This window comes from Physeter macrocephalus, chromosome 19 (genome assembly GCF_002837175.3).
Source record: "Physeter macrocephalus isolate SW-GA chromosome 19, ASM283717v5, whole genome shotgun sequence".
In the NCBI taxonomy this organism is placed as follows: Eukaryota; Metazoa; Chordata; class Mammalia; order Artiodactyla; family Physeteridae; genus Physeter; species Physeter macrocephalus.
In genome coordinates, this window is record NC_041232.1 from 46664131 (window position 1) to 46684683 (window position 20553).

The following is a 20553-nucleotide window of genomic DNA, read 5'->3' on the forward strand; positions in this document are numbered from 1 at the left end:
ATATCAATTAAGTCCATCTTATTTAATGTATCATTTAAAGTTTGTGTTTCCTTATTGATTTTCATTTTGGATGATCTGTAGATTGGATGTATCTGGTGGACCAATGTCCTGAACTAGGCTCTCCTACCTCAGAGGCACAGGCCTGATACTTGGCCAGAGCACCAAGACCCTGTCAGCCACATGGCTCATAAGAAAATGGAGAGAAAGGAAAGGAAGGAAGGAAGGAAGGAAGGAAGGAAGGAAGGAAGGAAGGAAAGAAAGAAAGAAAGAAAGAAAGAAAGAAAGAAAGAAAGAAAGAAAGAAAGAAAGAAAGAAAGAAAGAAAGAAAGAAAGAAAGAAAGAAAGAAAGAAAGAAAGAAAGGAGGAAAGAGAGAGAGAGAGAAAGAAAGAAAGAAAGAGTAAAGTTATTTAATAAAAAATTTCAAAAAATTATTAAAAATAAAAAAATTAAATAGTTATAATAAAAGGAAAAAAAAGAAAATAAAAGAAGAGAGTAACCAAATCAAAAAACAAATCCACCCATGATAACAAGTGTTAAAAACTGTACAAAAAAAAAAAAAAGACAGACAGAACCCTTGGACAAATGGTAAAAGCAAAGCTATACAGACAAAATCTCACAAGAAGCATGCACATACCACTCACAAAAACAGCAAAAGGAAAAATATATGTATATCTATATATAAAAAAAAGGAAGAGAGCAACCAAATCAATAAAGAAATCTACCAATGATAATAAACTCTAAATACTAAAGTAAGATAAACATAAAACTAGAAACAAATTAGATGCAGAAAGCAAACACCAATTCTACAGTTGCTCCCAAAGTCCACTGCCTCAATTTTGGGATGATTTGTTGTCTATTCAGGTATTCCAGTGATGCAGGGTACATCAAGTTGATTGTGAAGATTTAATCCGCTGCTCCTGAGGCTCCTGGGAGAGATTTCCCTTTCTCTCCTTTGTTCGCACAGCTCCTGGGGTTCAGGTTCCGGTTTGGCCCCGCCTCTGTGTGTAGGTCGCCTGAGGGCATCTGTTTTTTGCTCAGACAGGAGGGGGTTAAGGGGGGCTCTGGCTCACTCAGGCCGGTGGGGAGGGAGGGGCACAGAATGCGGGGCGAGCCTGTGGCAGCAGAGGCTGGCATGACGTTGCAACAGCCTAAGTTGCACCGTGTGTTCTTCAGGGGAAGTTGTCCCTGGATCACAGGACCCTGGCAGTGGTGGGCTGCATAGGCTCCAGGGAGGGGAGGTGTGGATAGTGAGTGACCTGTGCTTGCACACAGGCTTCTTGGTGGCTGCAGCAGCAGCCTTAGCATTTCAGGCCCATCTCTGGGGTCCACGTTGATAGCCACAGCTCGCTCCCATCTCTGGAGCCCTTTTAGGCGGTGCTCTGAATCCTCTCTCCTCCCACATGCCGAAATAATGGTCTCTTGCCTCTTAGGCAGCTCCAGACTTTTTCCCGGACTCCCTCCAGGCTAGCCGTGGCGCACTAGCTCCCTTCAGGCTGTCTTCACGCAGCCAACCCCAGTCTTCTCCCTGGGATCTGACCTCCAGAGCCCAAGCCTCAGCTCCCAGCCACCACCCATCCTGGCGGGTGAGCAGACAAGCCTCTCGGGCTGGTGAGTGCTGGTCGGCACCGATCCTCTGTGCGGGAAACTCTCCACTTTGCCCTCCGCACCCCGTTGCTGCACTCTCCTCCGTGGCTCTGAAGCTTCCCCCTTCCGCCCCCCTCCACTGTCTCCTCCAGTGAAGGGGCTTCCTAGTGTGTGGAAACTTTTCCTCCTTCACAGTTCCCTCCCAGAGGGGCAGGTCCCGTCCCTATTCTTTTGTCTCTGTGTTTTTCTTTTTTCTTTTGCCCTACCCAAGTATGTGGGCAGTTTCTTGACTTTTGGGAAGTCTGAGGTCTTCTGCCAGCGTTCAGTAGGTGTTCTGTAGGAGTTGTTCCATATGTAGATGTATTTTTGATGGATTTGTGGGGAGGAAGGTGATCTCCATGTCTTACTCCTCTGCCATCTTGAAGGTCTCCCCCCCCTTCCACTACTTTAAAGTATTTTATGAGCTGTGGGCTTTCAGGATGCTTAATGCCAGGCAACCTTCATTTTAAATGACTTTTTAATTTTTTTTTTGTTTTCTTTATAAATGTGTTATAATCCTAGCTTAGAGACTCTGGTCCCATTTTTAAACTAAACATATCTTTGCTATGACCAAACATAAATAATATATTTACTTATTTGGGGACCCAGAGGCTTATCTTCCCTCTGAACTTGCCAGGAATAACAGACAACTCAGTTTAAAACCAAAATTGATAGACTCATGTCAAGGTGGTAAGAAATATCTGCCCAGTCATTTCCCTTTCATATTTTGTGCCAAGCAAGGCTGCTGGTTTCAAGTAGCTAATGGAAATCAAGCAAAAAAAGTTAGGATTTTAAGGAAGTAAACCTTAATTCAGTGGTTGGTTAAGGACAAAATTTGTAAGTCAGCTTGAGTTTGATTTATATTCGTATATTCTGACTGATGTATATTCATATACTCATAAAAGCTGACTGATATATGTATTACTTCTAAAATAGCAAGTGTCCTCTCAAGGGCAAAACCATATATTCATCCATGCTAAAATATAGAGAAGAGTCAAATTTAAATAGCTTTCTTATTCCTATTTCTTATTCTTTAAACATAAGTTTCTATACTGCCGTAGAAATGTGTGGAGGAGATAGTATCTTTGCATTCATATAAGTTGGAGTGGATAAGCACCTCAAGACTATCTTATTTCTCAACCTAATTATTTTTTTCAAAGGATTAGTAAAGCTTTATTTTTTAAAGCAAAAATATTGGCACACAGGTTTGGATGATAAAAGATGCAGCTAATACTAGGTATTTCAAAAGTCTTGAAAAAAAGTCTTGACGCTATTACAAAGCGTCAAATTCAACTGTCTCTAGGGACCGGGCAAGGTATATATGTGGTGAAGAGGTCTGGCTATGGGACAATGGGAAGATGTGGGGACAGTGGAAAATTCAACAGCACATGCCTCATTGAAAATCCTTCAAATGCAAACATTTTACAGCGATGTTCAGGCCAAATAAAACACGTCTGCCTTCTGCCATCCCTCCTATATACTTTTGAAATGTATAGGTTTAATGTACTGAGAAATGAATGATTCAATTCAGTTTTATTTTTATTTATCTTCAAAATACTGCAGCAGTGCTTTTCTGACTTGTTGAAGGAAGTCACATGTTACAAGGCAGGGGAACTGAATTATTCCTGGAAATACTCATAAGACCTAATGAGTGTGATCCATCTTTGCACTGGACCCTGTGGCCACAGCTATAGCCCAGCCCCAGGTTCCTCATCTGTGTCTCATGAACAGGGGCTCCTGAGTTACTTAATACAAAAGCATCCATTATATTGACTTCACATCTGAGGTTCGAAGAACGCAGGGCCCTGACATGTTACAAAAGCAGAGATGCAGGCCCTTTCTTTCTCCTGATTGGGTTGTTCGGGAAGGGATTAAGGGAAGGAATTTGCAGCCAAGCAGCCCTGATGTTTATCCCCTCAGCCTTGCACAGGGGTGCATCCAGGCTGTTAATCTGCTTGCCTTCGTGCTAAGATACACACAGTTCTTCAGACCTGCCTTGAGTGGCACCTCCATAATTAATAAATCAGCTGTCAAATTTTCTACAGTGCTTTCATATTCACGGAAAAGCAAACGGTAAACAAAGAAACAAAAGACAGCAATATATACAGAGAGGTTAATTTTAGTTGGATTTTAGAACAGAATATACCCATTTAAACCTTGGTCAGCACTGTAGAGCTCATGAATGGCCAGTATTTTTCAAGAAGCATCTCATTAATAATTTGTTTCCTCCTCATCATTAAGAAGCACTTATTATTAGTCTAATTACAAATGGCCTTGATCAGGGATATATATATACAGGGTCTGCAAGCATGAATCACTGGGTTCTGTAAGAGCTTTGTCTCTAAGGCAGAAAACAAACCATTTAAAATCTATGTAATATTCCTATTTTATACGTAATATTTATTTAAAAAATTTTTTGAACATCTTTATTGGAGTAAAATTGCTTTACAATGGTGTGTTAGTTTCTGCTTTATAACAAAGTGAATCAGCTATACATATATATACATATATCCTCATATCTACAATGGTGTGTTAGTTTCTGCTTTATAACAAAGTGAATCAGCTATACATATATATACATATATCCTCATATCTCCTCCCTTTTGCATCTCCCTCCCACCCTCCCTATCCCACCCCTCTAGGTGGTCACAAAGCACCGAGCTGATCTCCCGGTGCTATGCAGCTGCTTCCCACTAGCTATCTATTTTACATTTGGTAGGGTATATATGTCCATGCCACTTATATGTAATATTTATTACGGAAAAATAAAATATTAAGATGTTTTAAAAAAAGAATAGATTTTGTGGGTGTGGAGGTGTGTAAAGTACTTACTATGTTTGACAGTAACAACATAATGGAGTATGTATATTTGTTACATTTGTCGATAGGCAACAGGGCTAATATTTACCTTCTTTTTTAAAAATTGTATTTCCAATATTTGTACTCTCCATTTCTATCATTGATTTCAGATAACTAGCATTTCTTCACATTTTGCTGTGAAATTTCATTTTGTATAAGAGTTTATCTACACTATGCACGAGAGAAAGAGAAAGATTATATATAACTGTCTCCTATAATAAAACTCATGTAATTTTAAAAAACAAATAAATGAATACAGATATTAGCTCTACCCCAAATATTTAAGCAAATAAAACTCAGTTTATAAATTTTTTCCATTTAAATAGCATTGGAAGTAGTTATATATTTTGCATTTATAGACACACTTTAAATTCTATGCCTTCACTAGTTCTGTTGGTAAACTCTCATTAGGTGTAACACATGGGCATAAAGCCATACACACATCCTTTGAAAAATGGAATGCAAAAATTGGAATTAGCCTATGTTATGGGTTGAATTTACTAACACAAAGGAACCGGCACTTGATGATTTGGAATATTTTCCAGATAGCATGCTTTAGAAACAGGGTGTGGCTGGACAGCTCTATGCCAAAGAGATTAGGTGTGTGACTTATGGGTCCAGTCAACAATCTCAGCAAAAGCTAGGGATAGAGACAAAGTTATCCAGGAAGGATGTGTCAACTAGCATGGATCACCTTGACATCCATGGAAGACTGATAAAGGTTTTGCGAATTTTATACCAGCAGAAAAACTGCAAGCCTGAACTGAAAGGGACAGAAGTAGGATGGAATGAAAGAAGAATGACTCCTAGGGCAAAGCCGAAGATGCAGAGATCAGAGAAGACACAGCTGACTGAGGCCAGCCAACTAGATGTCTCAGGCTGAGAGGGCAGGGCCACCGTCCATATTGGCCAGGAGGATGGGGCTGCTGCCCAGGTGTGGTGGGAGGACAGAGCATGGAGCCATAAACAATTCTTCTCACGCCTTGAAATCTAACAGAATTTACTCTGTTGAGTTTTAGATTTGCTTGGGATCTGTGACCCCTTTTTTCCTTCCCACTTCTCCCTTTTGGAAGGGGAATGTCTATCCTATGCCTCTCCCATCATTGTATTTCAGAAGATATAACTTGTTTTCTAGGTTTCAGGGTCCACAGATAGGAATTTTGCCCCAGGATGTCCCATACTCAGAGTCTCACCCATAATGGATTTAGATGATTTAGAAGATAGGATTTGAGACTTTTAGGGTTGATTATATTTAGGTGAGATTTTAGATTTAGAGTTGATGCTGGAATGGGTTAAGACTTCTGATGAAGTTGGGATGGGTGAATGTATTTTGCAAGTGGGAAAGACATGAATTTGGCAAGGATGGGAGAGGGTAGACATTACAAGTTGAATTGTGTCATCAAAAACATATGTTGAAGTCCTAACCCCTAATACCTACAAATGTGACCTCGTTTAGAAATAGGGTCTTTGCAGATGTAATCTAGTTAAGAGGAGACCATAGTGAATTAGGGTGGGCCCTAATCCAATATGACTGGTATCCTTATAAGAATAGAAGAGATGTAGACACGGATGGTCATGTGAAGATGGAGGCAGTGAGGGCTGCTACAAGCCAAGGGATGCCTAAGGGTACCAGAAGCTGGAAGAGGTAAGGAAGGATCCTTCCCGAGATGCTTTGGAGGCAGCATGGCCCTTCCAATGCCTTGATTTTGGACTTCTAGACTCTAGAATTGGGAAATAATAAATTTCTGTTGTTTTAAGCCACTGAGTTAGTGGTACTTTGTCATGGGATCCCTAGGAAACTAATAGAGCCTACTAGAGCAAACACTGTTTTCCTTTGACCTTTCAGCATTCATCTCCTCCCCTCCCTCTTTTAATAACTGTACCTGATTTTCCTTTCCCACTCTTATTCCATGTACTGTGTATAGCTGACTACATACATAAATTCAAAACTGAGCATGCAACCTATTCTGTTCTCCTGGCCCCAGCAGTTGCTTCAGGGTTGAATGTGTAACCCAATCATAGGCAGTCAATAGGGAAGATGGAAAACTGGAGCTTCTGCAGCCATATTGCTACCACGAGGGAGAACCTGTCAGAGAATAGAAACAACAAAGATGGCGTAGAGCCAAGAGACTCTGAGAGAGATCCTATTTATCTATAAGACAATCAACCACATGCATATAAAGCTGGACTACTGCTAGAATTTTTAGTTACCTGAGCTTATAATTTCCCTTTTGCTTAAACCATTTTTGACTAGCTTTTCTAACACTTTCAAGTAAGAGATTTCCATGTGTAAGATCTCCTAATTCTTGGCACTGCTCTCCTGACGTTGCTTTCAATAGTCACTGAATGCCAGATCATGCTCTCCTGGGTCACTTCTAAGTTTAAAATAAAAACAAGGTTAAGATTTTGGTATGGTGTTTCACTGATTACTTAATGAATGAAATAATTTGAAAATTCCTAATTCAAGTTATCTCTGAGAAGAAAAGTAAGCCAGGTTTCCTCATCTATAAATGTGTACTCATTGGATACTTTCCTATCTAGCCCTCATTCTTGTGGGCTGCAGATTGCAGTATAGAGACAGTTAGTCAGCTCTATTTCAATGGCCTGAGACAGCAGACAAATGTTGCTTAACCTTTTCCCAGTGGAATAATACAGGAGAGTATCTCTTTTCATATATAATATACGGATTTAGATTAGATTGGATATACCCTCAATTTTTGTGCCATTGAGGTGAATATATTTTATGTTTTTAAATGCATTCTTAAAAGTAAGTTCATTATAATACACTAAATTTTGATATTTACATATTCTCGTGTCCAAACAAATTGTGCTTCCAGGCTTTTTGGAAAACTCCCCTAATTTTTAACCTGAGTCATAACAGAGACAAAATTCAATTTTAATTTGATATCTTAAATTTAGGTTATCACATATTCAGATTATTCTATATGCATCCTTTTGTAATTTCTGAAATGCTGGTTTGAAATTACTATAGCGTCAAATATGTCATATTAATTTTCCTCAAGCTTTAAGCAAAAGTAAATTATTACTATTCAGATTATATTTAATATTTAGAAATTCTTTTTTTTTTTAAACTTTTTATTTTATATTGGGGTATAGCCGATTAACAACATTGTGATAGTTTCAGGTGCACAGCAAAGCAACTCAGCCATACATATACATGTATCCATTAGAAATTCTTTAAGGTCATGATTTAGAATATACAGGTTCTCTGCTGATCATATAGAATATTAGGATTTTTTTTTCTTTTTTTTTGTTTCAGGCAGAAGATTTTCATATATTTTATTTATCATTGGAATAGAAATAATATTTTAGTTTAAAAGTTATGCAGTTAACAGTTTATCTGAGTGTTTAGAGATTATACATGCATTGATAATTATAACTTTATAAAATATGACTGTATAATGATATATAATTTAACATAGCTATTAAGGCTTCAGTTTTGGGAGAACATGTCCACATTAACACCAAATTTAGCCTAGTAAACTAAAGCAATATTTTAAAAACTCAAATGAGTACCCCAGTAATGATCCCAAAGCCTTTTTTTAACATATTGACAGATACTCTCTCCTTTTTGTGGACATACTGTGTTTACCTAGATACACATCTTTTTATAGATAACTTTAAATAGCTATCTTTTGATTATAAGACACAGATCTAGAGGTGCATGCATATATTTGGGAATAAGCAAAGAGTAAATAAGGACAAATATTATTTATTTGATGAGGATAGACAGCATACATAGCTTTAAAAAAAAGTGCTAAATCCAGTTTACAGCATCTAAACCTTTCTTTTGTTAGCAACACTGTTTAAAATAACTTTTCCCCAAGGAACAATACCCCAGATACATCACTGCAAATCCTCCAAAGGCATGTAGCTGTTGTTGCCTTTAAACATGGACTTCTTATGAAATGAGTACTTAAAATTAGATGAGTGCTGAGTAAAGGAGAGAGACGGCCACCACTAAGGAAGAATTAATATACATACTTGTATATTAATGTTCAAATGTGCTGCATTTAGGGTGCAACTTCTGTCCGGAGCCTGAAGTAGTAATTGTATCAAGCTGCGCTATTCAGCCTGCTGCTATGACAACTACCCAAGGGCAAATGTCAGGTCAGCTCCCAGCATCTGGGTCTCGCCATAATTGCTTTGTCAGGAACCTAAAAGCTGCCTTCTCTTTTTCTCACTGAACAGTGGAAAGCAATAGCGCTCAAAGCACTAAATGTTGAGACTTCCTTTCCCCAGCCTACACCCTTCCTCCTTATATTGTATTTGTGACTTTCCCCATTTGGTGTTAAAACTGTGTTTACCAAGTTGTCAGACAACACTTTAAATTGCAGTATTAATTCCAATGATTCCTGCTCTATTTGGCCACATAACACCATTCTTGGGCTTGAACATTTCCTATTGTGTTGGCAGGCATCTCATTAAAAGGCTCTTTCCTTCCTTAAAACTTTTTGCCATGTTACATCAAGCCATGAATGGATGTTTATTTAATGCTTACCCTTTTCCCAGTAAATAACTAGGTATCTTTGGGGCTCAAAGTGATGCAGGCCAAAGCTGTTTTAATCCCACAGAGTGATAAAAATTTATAGAGTCAATATTCCAAAAGACACCTGGAGGCCATTACAGTGTTACCTGGGAATATAATCAAGTCCTCAAATATGCTGTGCTGATAGTCATTGCTACACAGAGAAGGAGGAAAGGGACTTAGCTTTGTGGGCTGCGAGTTGATCCAAGGGGTGCTTCTTAAATCAGGTGCGCTTTGAGATGGGCGTACAAATAAACACAGGAGTGGGACTGGAGCTGCCAGACTGCCTGAGCAAAGGAGTACTGCTGGAAGGAGGGTGTGCTTGGAGCATTAAAGATTCTGCTCCACATTCACATATCTCTAAATCCCCCAAATATCCTTTCTATAGAAAGAAAATAGGAGCAACAATGAGGCACTGCATTTCCTCTTTGTGTAATTTTTAGTCATGAACAAGAGCAGTAATGATATAGACCTCACCGAGTTTTGGGAAACAAATTAAATGAGAAAATGTATATGCATTCAAATTAAGGTGTAAGAGGACACACAAACATTAGTATAATTATGTATGATGTGTTTCCCCTACATGTCTTGATTCATTTCCCCAGTATAGCTGAGATACTATGAACAGTGAAGAACTTGGCATTTAAACCTGAATCTGGGTATTTGAAACGATTTCAACAAATTTTGTTCTTAGAATATGAATGATCAAAAACATGGTAGTTCAAGAAGTTCATTTAATGTAAAAAACTACAGAAAGGATTCTGTATTTTTAGAATGACCTCAAATGAAGGATCTTAAATAAAGAATTAAAGAAGATACATGGATAGCTGAGCAGTTCCCTGGAAAGGAAATTTTCCTCACACTTATGGAGACATTTGAAGCTTGACAGCTTCATTGGACTTCTCAAACTTGCTTCACAGGCAATAATAAATGATAGAAAAATGCAATTGAATAAAATAATGTGACCTTCTGAGTTCTGCATCTAAAATAGTATTCAAATTCTTGCATGCTATGAATGTATTATGGCCTTAAGATTTGAAATTCATGAAGCATTCTGATTTTCATTACTCAGAACATTACTCTGAAATCTAAAGGGAGCTAAACTCTTTGTATGTATTGGTCTGTTTTCCTTCTTTTTAAAGAGAAATTCTGTTTCTAGTGAAATATGAAAAAAAAATCACTGAAGAAAGAAAGAAAGAGAGAGAGAGGGAGGGAGGAAGACAGGAAGAAAGGAAGGAGGGAAGGAAGGAAGGAAGGAAGGAAGGAGGGAAGGAAGGAAAGGAAATCTAAACTAAAAATGAAATTTTCCAGGCCTGTTTCTTTTATAAAATAAACCTATTGAACTAAGTGGTCTGAGGTTCTTGGAAGCTCTAATGGTTTTTGAGTCCAGTATGTCCTATAATCTGAAAAAGAGGCTTTTTTGAAAAGTTATGTATGTATTAGCAATCCCCAAGTATAGCAACTCTGTATATATGCCCACATATGCAGTTCAAACACGCCACTGCTTCTGAGTTTCCAGACTCTATTTTCCAAACGCCCAAATCGAAGGCTATGTTCTTTCTCTAAACTTCTCAGGTCCCCCCACCAGAAAGAAATCATGTAGCAAAAAAAAAATAATGAATAGGAGAGATTGGCATATAGTAGAAGGCTTTACTTTAGTTGCCATTTATTGATGGAAATCATAATGCCTATGAGATTCAGATAAACTTTCACTTATATCTACCTATTTTATAACTTAAGTTCACAGTAGCAAGTATGACCTCTTTTTGTACTTTTGCTCTTTGCCCTCTTTCAAGAACTCAGAACCCTGACTTCTGTTAAATCTCACTTATATTTTCATAGAGGATTTGGGAATAGGAGGCTAGTCTCAAACCTCAGAGATGAAAAAAAGCGAAGGTTACTACTGGGCGCTGGGAGTTCCCTGAGGGTCCTTGAATATCAGACCCAGAATGCATTATTATGTTTTCTTAAATAACAGAACTAGCACCAAAACCAAGAAAAATAAGAACACAGAATGTTACCAGAGAAGTGATTTAATGAGAAGTTTGATCTTAATGTAGGAATCTCACTGGACTTTCAACGTAATTGTTTCATTGAAAAGGCTATTTTGATCTTGCTTGTGTTCAAGGCAAAACATTAAAGGGAGCTTAAAAATAAATGTGACTTGGTTTTTGACCTATGTACGTATCACTTTGCTCTTGATGAATGAGTGCAGGTAAGAGCTCTTAGAAAATAGCTTTGCATAAACTCCTAGAACACTGAGAGGTAGTTTTCCTTATATTTTAACAGGGTGTAAATAAGGACAAATACACACTGTCCAGTAGACATTGAGAAGCCATTGGATTGTTGAAGCAAGAAAGAAGTAACATTGTTGACCAGGCAAAGAACACTGATAGCATGGGAAAGATGGGGCTTCTTCCTGAGGATGAGAGATAATATGAGAGATTGATCCATTTCAGCAAAGTTAATAGGTAAAGATCAATTTTGCTGCCAAGCCTGTCAGAAAGTCAGGCTCCCTTCACCATTATGAGAAAGAGGTAAATTACCAATAAAGTGAGTTGACCTGCCTCAGGGAGTTTTCTCTAGGACAGACTTTACAAGATCACCTGTTCCATCACCTGCTCTGTGGTATCTGTGTCTGTAGCTAAAGCTGATGATGTCAGCACCACACAATTCTTAGTAAAGATTAATATTAATAACTAAATCCATCTTTAAATGTTATGATCCGAAGAGTTATGGCATAAAATGAAGATGCATTGAGATTTTAGGAATATTTCCACTACAAATGAAAGTAAAATCATTTGTAAGGCTAACCCACAGCTATCTAGAAAACCTAGCTCTGAAGAAACCATGCTTTCCCAAAGTGCTGAGTAACTGAGAGAACAACGTGTATTACTTGAGGCCACTGGGCTTGTGGTATTTACCACCTGAGTCATGTTAAACATCATAAATCTCTTCAGGAAGCATAGCCCAATTTGTCAAGCTATTATATTATCTAATTTCATAACAAACTTGTGACTGTGGCTAAATTTCCCCAATACACATAAAATTATTGTTTCAGAGTAACTAGTGGGTTTTAAACTGGCTAGATTAAAGAGAAAAGACAGGACAAGGAATGGACAGATTATGAGAAATAAATTATAAAAATGAATATATTTGGCATAAAACAAATAAGTCAGACTCTTCGTCTGCTAAGCCTAAAATAACTGGTTTTAAAAGAAATTAACAAAAATGCAGTCTTCATGGAGAACTCAGTAAACCATATGTTCCCCTGACATTGGCACCAAAAAGTGTATTAACATATTATGCTGAATTTCTCTCTCTGAATTCAAACCACCTACTCATATCCTGACGTTGATCTACTTGAAATTAATAACATCCTAAGCCAAAGATTCACCTAAAATTTAAAAAAGAATCATTTCTATACAAATGTGGGAGAATTCTCAATGAAGCCAGAAAACCAAATAGTAAAGCAAAATGAGTAACAGAAAGACAAAAAATAAAATCAGAAATTGAGGCTGTTCCCAGTTTCCCACCCCCTTCAAAACCCCATAGATGTATCCAAAAGAAAGTTTCTTAGATTCAGATTCCCCGTCCATAGAAAATGGAAACCATTTGATCTACATGCTTCATAGTACTACTGAGAGACCAAGAGAATCATGCACTGTACATCACTACTCAGATATACATTGACATAGCATTACATAAGGAAAATACATATACTAAGGAAAAATTTTATACAGAAGTAACCTTACTCTCAATTTAAGAAAAAAAAAGATTAAAAGTCACTGTTTGAGGAAAACCGTAATGTCAGTTTTTTGAGAGATCATAAAAAGAGAAAAAGATGAAAAAGATTTATGATAGAAAGAATAATAATCTATATATACAGTTATATAAGTTGAAACTATAGGAGAAAATTAAACTTTGATTCCTCATTAGCTGAGCTAACACTGCAGCATGGAAGAGTAGGTATTCCAAAATCACTCATTTGTAACTTCAAAATACCTTATAGCAGATTAATCTTCATAATTACTTTCCGGCATTAGCTCAAATTTAACTACTGTTATAATTAAATAGCAAATCTGAAATATAGGTGGTAGAGAAAGGAATTCTTGCTGAATTGGGACCTCACCTTTGCCCCAGTACATCTACGTTTTGTTGTCCCTAGGGTTCTGAAGCTTCCTAAAAATTGAAGATTTTTTTTTCTCCTTCCCACTCATCTCTGGCATGTACTTAAAGTCCAAATAACTTAACAGAGCATAAAAAATGCCCACAATCTAATTTAAACCCTCATGTCCAATCCCCTCTCCTTTTATTTCTTCCCAAGAATCTCAAGTTTCACTCAAAGATGACTGTTTTTGATACTCAGGAAACTTTCATGTTTCAAAAGGCTCCATGTGTCTGGACTATGATCTGCTAGCTCTCATAATCTCCTTCATTTCTCATGGTCTGGCTCAAATAGTGCCTCCTCTGGGAAGCCCTCCTGGGTTTCCCAGGCAGAATTAGAAGAACTCTCCTCTGGCTTTCGCAACAATCTGATCACACCCTTATAATTTCATTTACCAAACTAATTTCACTTGTCTTTAACAGAACGTGAGTTTCCAGAGGAAAGATGTTATGTTTCATCCCTCTGCAAAGAAAGAATAAAAACACCTGCTCAGTAGCAAGAGATTTTAAGTAAATCTAGTACCTGGTAAATCCTCTGTAAAGGTTCTCTATCCTTGTTTTGTAGCCTCTGTACCAAGCAAAATATCTTCCATATAATGATTATTTACTAAATAAACTACTTTAGGACTACTTAGAGCTAATTTTCTCCTATTAATCATATCCCTTGCTGATACAGATACAGGAAATATTTAAGGAACTCCCTAGAGCAGTTCAAACACCTTGGAAAAATAAGAATTTTAAACTTTTGCCAGTAAAAAGTTATCTTGCAAGACCTCAGGTTGGAAATAATACATATTTGAAGTCCAGCCACATTATTAAGTTAATGCTGAAAGAATACAGATTCGTAAAGCAATTATCTTGCTCACAAAATACCAACAGAATACAGGTCAAATATTCTTTCCTACAGAGCAAATAAATATTCCAGTAAAACTATTTAACCGTATTTCTCAAATATTATATAACGTGCACAATGAACTAAAAATTTAAAATTAGAATAGTAAACATTTATTGTAGTTATACATAAGTGATATTTTATGTATCTGTAAAACATTTTAATTTGGTATATATATTTACTTTTCCTTAGTTTTTATGTTTATAAAGTTTCTATGTTTACAAAAATATTATGGAAATATATAATATTTCCCTATTTTTATTCTTTTAAAATGTGATTATAACCATTCTGAGAGTCTGTTCTGGTATTATATAGGTATGATGGTTGGTTTGCAGTAGTGAGAATGTATTCAAGTCTCTCTGGATTGCTTTACTAATTTGTCCACCCCTTGGTGCTCATGAATTTAAGGTCATGGTTCAATATCCACTTGTTAGCTATTTCCCAGATGGAAAAAACCTCTCTTCCTGTGGAATATGATTACTTACTAAACACTGCCAGGCATTTTAGAGACCAAGTGAGTGAACAGATGGTTCACTGTACACCTAGTCACACCCTCCAATGGTGAGTGTGCAAACAGCATATTTATGAATGATTGAAACTGATGAAAACATGCATTTTTTAAGATTATTGAGCCTTGTCTTTTGGTGGCATTATATTTGTAGCAAACTGTTGGATGTTGTGGTGTCCCTGTTGTAAATGCTAAACATGGTAATTTAATTGATGGTGACTTCCAAATTAGAAAAGAATGTAACTGTAAACTCAGGAGATATTGAAAATAGCTGAACGATGAATACAAAATAGAATTATACTTTAGAAATACAACGGGAATTAGTAATCATATGTGGCTTAGTTTTTTGACTGGGGGCATAAATGTTATAGCCATTGACACTTAATAGCTTCCTTCTTGCAAAGAAATAAAATTAAACCAAAGGGCCTGGTTAAGTTATTTTTATCTTATAGCATCCAATTTTTACTTTTAGGCTCTGGCGAAACAAAAAAGTAAACAGAAGGTAGAAAAAAGGATGGAGGGAGAATTCATTTGACATAATGAGTGCAAATCTATGGAAAATTGTGGGTTTTGAATCTCAAGGCCAGTCTCTTCAAAATGGGAGGAACTGGGTTATGAATTCATTATCAAGGAATAGATCTGAGAATGTATTATTCTCATTCCTGTATTCAAATTCTAGACTAGTTGTCCATAGCAGTGCTTCTCAGAAACAGCACTACCACTTCTAGGGGACATCTGGAAAATATATAGCAGGTGAAATAGGCATGAAGTGGGAGGACCAGCTTACGGAAAGCTCAGACATTCTCCAGGCAGTACCAATCAACTAAGAACTGTCCCTGTTCCCATGTGAGTTTTAAAAAGTCATGCTGGATATTTTTGTAGGTGAAAGCCTGAATAGGGTTTCCTGAGCCTAAAGTTTAATTTTATTTTAGGTATAAAAACAAAGTTTTTGTGCATGTTTTAAAATAGACGTTGAATTGTCTCAGGAATACACTACCTTGTAAATCGAGGGACTATTGTGCTATTTTGTTTGGAACTGTACCACTAGTTTTTCACCGTTTGTAAAGTTCATGTCACTGAATTCTGTGAGCTGCCACAGTACACCTGTATCAGAGGACAGTTGTAGCTGCGGCTTCTTCATTGATTTGAGGGACAGGCAGAAGCAGCTGATGACTTTATTGTATCTTCTAGTGATGTAGAATCCCAATATTTCCACACCAAATACATGTTAATTGATTATATATTACTTTTAAAATAAATAACATATTATTTATATTAAAACCAAGACATCATACATATTTAAATTGTGAGCATAATTTATATTAACTATAAATTGCATTTCAGGATATAAAAGTGGGGCATTTCGAGGTGTTTACTGTAAAAAAGACATGCTATGTTTGAAAGGTTTAGGAACCACTGGTTAAGAATCAAAGATTCTTAGAAGTTATAAAAAGCTTTTAATAGGCATATGTTTATAAAACAAGCAAAAAGGCTTATTTTTATAGGAATAAGGTATAAATTAAGAGCATGGACCTTATATATATCAAGAGCTTAAAAAGCCTTGCTGGTTTTTGACCCAGGTCTCACAATTTATCCTAAAAAAATAACTGGCAAGGTATCCTTTCCACAGGCAAATTATGGTAGGAAAAACAAAATCAACATTTGATAATTTAGAAAATACTACATGATGGAGTATTAAGGGCCTTCTAAAAATAATTGATAAACTTACATAGTGATACCATAAATATTCACAACATTAAGCTAAATGGAAGGATACAATGTGATATTATTTTGCTTTTTAAAACAGGAAGTTTTGCATAGAGTAGTAGAAAGAATTATATTATAAAACTGAATAGTGGAATTACTAGTCAATTATATTTCTTCTCTATACATTACTCTATTTCCTAAATTATCAAAAATAAGCCTGCATGTCTGAAAGCATTTTTTTAATGTTACTATCAGCATGATTTTAAAAAGCACAAGGATTGGATCCAAGTGGGGATCCATCCTGAGCAGCTCTGCGCTAAGAGCTCTAAGCCTCAATGTCTCCACTTCATGAAAAGCGATGACAGTTACATAAAATAGGCTTGCAACCCACCTCAAACAGTGCTTCATCCATACATCTTCCCGCTGTTCTGTTGTTATTAATATTATTACTAATGAAGAAAATAAGGCCTATTACAGTTAGATGACTTGTGAAGTATATTCTATTTCAATTGTTTAAAATTACATGTGTTACAGAGGATATACAATATATTCAAGGAACTACTCTAGGTGGTACTTTGTCTTATATTTTTTCTCCTTTGGATGAGAGGGCCATGCTGAAACACATGTTGGAACACTCAAAGATAGAGTTTTCTTTCTCCAAAATATTGTATATAAGAAAGACAAATGCTAGAAGTAGAATGAAAGCCGAGGACGACTGAGAGTAGGGGTATGGGAGTGTGGGCTGGAAGGCCACAGAAATAGGTTTCAAACCCTATCTCAGTTACTATCACAGTGTTTACATTTAAGCTTAAAATCCTACTGACAAATATTTCTTTCAATTATGCATTTGTGAAATTTTATAAACGTTACCAAAAGTACATGCAAATACAGAAGGAAACATGAAAGGAGATCTGCCTGACTCAAAAACAGCTTGACCATGATGTTTTTGATAGTCTTCAAATATATCCATGACAAAATGAAATGTCTGTATTAAAATTGCCATTGTGCTTATGTGGCTATATTTTCAACCTTGATACCTACCATTATGTTTCTTTTCATAACATGCCCACTCATTAGCACCCTAGCAGAACAAAGGAAAAATCAGGAAGAGGTACAGGTCACAGAGAATTCACCAGTACTATAGAAATCAGAGTAGCAGGAACTGTGGGCTTACTAAGTATTTTTTGGTCTTGGGCCGATGGTTTTCTGTTGGTTTACTAGTAGCAATTTTCTTCTTTCACTCAGCAATACATCAGTTTTCAGCATTTTTTCCCCTGCTTTCTCACCTTTCATTATGTCACAAGCAACTAACATGCCAGTTCCCCTTTTCCCCTATGGTGTTCTTTTCAGTAGAGTCAAAGGTGTCACATCACAGCCTACCATTGATTTTCCATCTGTCCCAGTCACCACAAAAACTGTCACCCAGCACACTCGTGCTGCATGGTTCTTCGTGAGGGCTGGATCTGCCGAGGAAGCCCTTGACCATTGGTTTTACGTGATCCCTTCTATAAAACTAAAAGCTAATTTAACTGAAAGAACTTAAATAGAGAAAAGAAGCCAAAGGAACCCTCACATTAATCAGCAATTTCAACAAGCCTAGGAATAGAATATATGTCATTCCTCAAAAAGAGCAAGTACAAAGCGATGGGGGATAAATGACCAGCAAGTGGCTGGTTCTAATCTTTCTCACTTTCTGCCTCTGTCTCTCTGGTGAGATGAACTGTAGCCAAAAACATTGAGATAGATTTGTTTTTAAGTAAATAGTAGTGAAATAATATCTAAATAACAAAGATAAAGACAATTTGAGCTATGTCATAGAAATATAAATGTGAAGTCTGACTCTGCCCATCTTTTTGAATTGCCAAAGTGAAAAAGGATTTCCTAGGTAACATAAAAATTCCAGATTTTCATGTTAAAAGAAAAGAAATGCTGGGACTTCCCTGGTGGCACAGTGGTTGAGAATCCACCTTCCAATGCAGGGGACACGGGTTCGAGCCCTGGTCCCGGAAGATCCCACATGCCGTGGAGCAACTGAGCCCATGCGCCACAACTAATAAGCCTGCACTCTAGAGCCCGCGAGCCACAACTACTGAAGCCCGCGAGCCACAACTACGGAAGCCCGCATACCTAGAGCCCATGCTCCCCAATAATGAGAAGCCCGTGCACCACAACTAAGAGTAGCCCCCGTTCTCCGCAACTAGAGAAAGTCCACGAGCAGCAACAAAGACCCAAAGCAGCCAAAAATAAATAAATAAATAAATTTATTTTTAAAAAAAGAAAAGAAAAGAAAAGAAATGCTGAGTATATTCTATAATGCATTGGGGATTGACCTCAGCCCTGAGTCATCTGATTCCTAATGAGGCAGTAGTCTCCTGCCCTTGCCTACTTGCTTCAGGGCTGAGGCTGCCTCCTCTAGACCCTGGGGCAAGGTGGACATATGAAATAAAGTATTTAACACATCTATAGTACCTTTCATGTTCATAGCTTTATAAAGCCCAATTAATTTATCAAGTTTCATAAACTCTGAAGGACACGTATAATTACAGCCCTACATATGGCTAACCAGGGGCAGCAAGTAGTCATGTGTGCAGCTGAACAGAATTTAGATGTTAACTGTCTCATTTCTGAACTTTTCATGCACCAACAGAAAGGCAGGGGCACAATGAAGAATCTTTGAGTCAATGGAAAATTCTAAGAGTTGTGAGTTGGGTTAAGAATGTGCCTAGGGAAGGATGATACCATTGCCAACACCAAAAAGAACTCTGCTTGTCTCTACTTAGGCAAAGAGTGTTTAGACCCAATTAGGGGAGCTCCCGCTCCCACATCTCCATGCTTTGATGAAAGTGTAAAATCCACTTGGTAGAAGCCTTTGTGCTTCATGCCAAGTGAAATCTATATAATTCACAGTAAGAAGAAATAACTATATATTTGTATCCTCCATTTTACAGATTAGGTCAACAGTGGTTAAGTGATTGGACGAAATATTGTGGACGACCAGCTTTGGGGATCTTGTAGAAGGAGACTGTAGGCAGTACATAACATGAATCAGTCATTTAATTTTCATAACAACTGCACATATGATTGATTCTATGATTCAGGGATATTCTAGAGTGTAGATTGGAAGAGGTATGTAGCGAACTGACAACCAGGAGATTCCTTTCAATCCCAGAATTCTACCATTCTAATTTCTAGAATAATGATCTTTTCTCAAATGGACTTAGTCTGAATTCAAAACTCCTATATCTGAGATAGTACTATTAATGCTTCTTTATAGTCTTACTGATACCCATGCAATGACAGAAAAGCTAGAACATCAATTAAAATAACTTTTTCTAGGCTGAATTTTCTTGATGCTTACCATGTGCCAGGCAAATTGCTAAATACCTAACATAAATCTATCATTCAGGGTTCTCACACACCCCTATAAGATTAGTACTGTTATTATTGTTGTTTTACATATGAGAAAACTAGGCACAGAGAATTGGAATAATTTCCTGAAGGTCACACAGTTAGTAAGGGTAGAGCTGAGAATCAAAATCAGTTGTATTTAACTCCAGAATATGCAGTCTTAATCACTATGCTAAATACGGTATTATATATTGGCCTGTAACTTATTTTAAGCAAGATAAATTTTAGAGATATAATAATGACAAAAGTCTTGGGCTTCCCTGGTGGCACAGTGGTTAAGAACCCGCCTGCCAATGCAGGGGACACGGGTTCGATCCCTGGTCCGGGAAGATCCCACATGCCGCAGAGCAACTAAGCCCGTGCCACAACTCTGAAGCCCGGGCGCCTAGAGCCCATGCTCCGCAACAAAAGAAGCCACCGCGATGAGAAGTCCGCACATCACAAGAGTACATCTACATCACATGGATATACAGCCTTAGAAAAGAGATGTAGAAAGATGATACTTAATGGTTATACAGTAAATGATTTGTTAATGTGAAGGTAAGCCAAGGACATAGATTTTCCTTATTTTATACCCCCATTTTATGGCTTTCTGGTCTTCATGGTTATGTTGTGTTTTCCCCATACCTAGCATAATCTATTGATATTTGGCAATGGACCAGAGGAAATTAAAGAGAGGTTCATTTTCATTCGAAAAGACCATAATCAGGTCATTATCATAAACGATCAGGTAAACTTACAAAACTATTGTAAATGATCAGTTAGAGCCTCTTATTTAAATAAGTCATTAGCCTTCAAATTGGATACTGAACAGAATTTTAACTCATTAATTTTACAAT

At 37.1% G+C, this 20553-nt stretch overlaps 1 protein-coding gene across 3 annotated transcripts in view; it reads right to left on the bottom strand.

The window, feature by feature from the left end:
* Window positions 1-20553, bottom strand: part of NOL4 (nucleolar protein 4) — a 393075-nt gene that overhangs the window by 55070 nt on the left and 317452 nt on the right. The gene's annotated exons all lie outside the window — the stretch shown is intronic.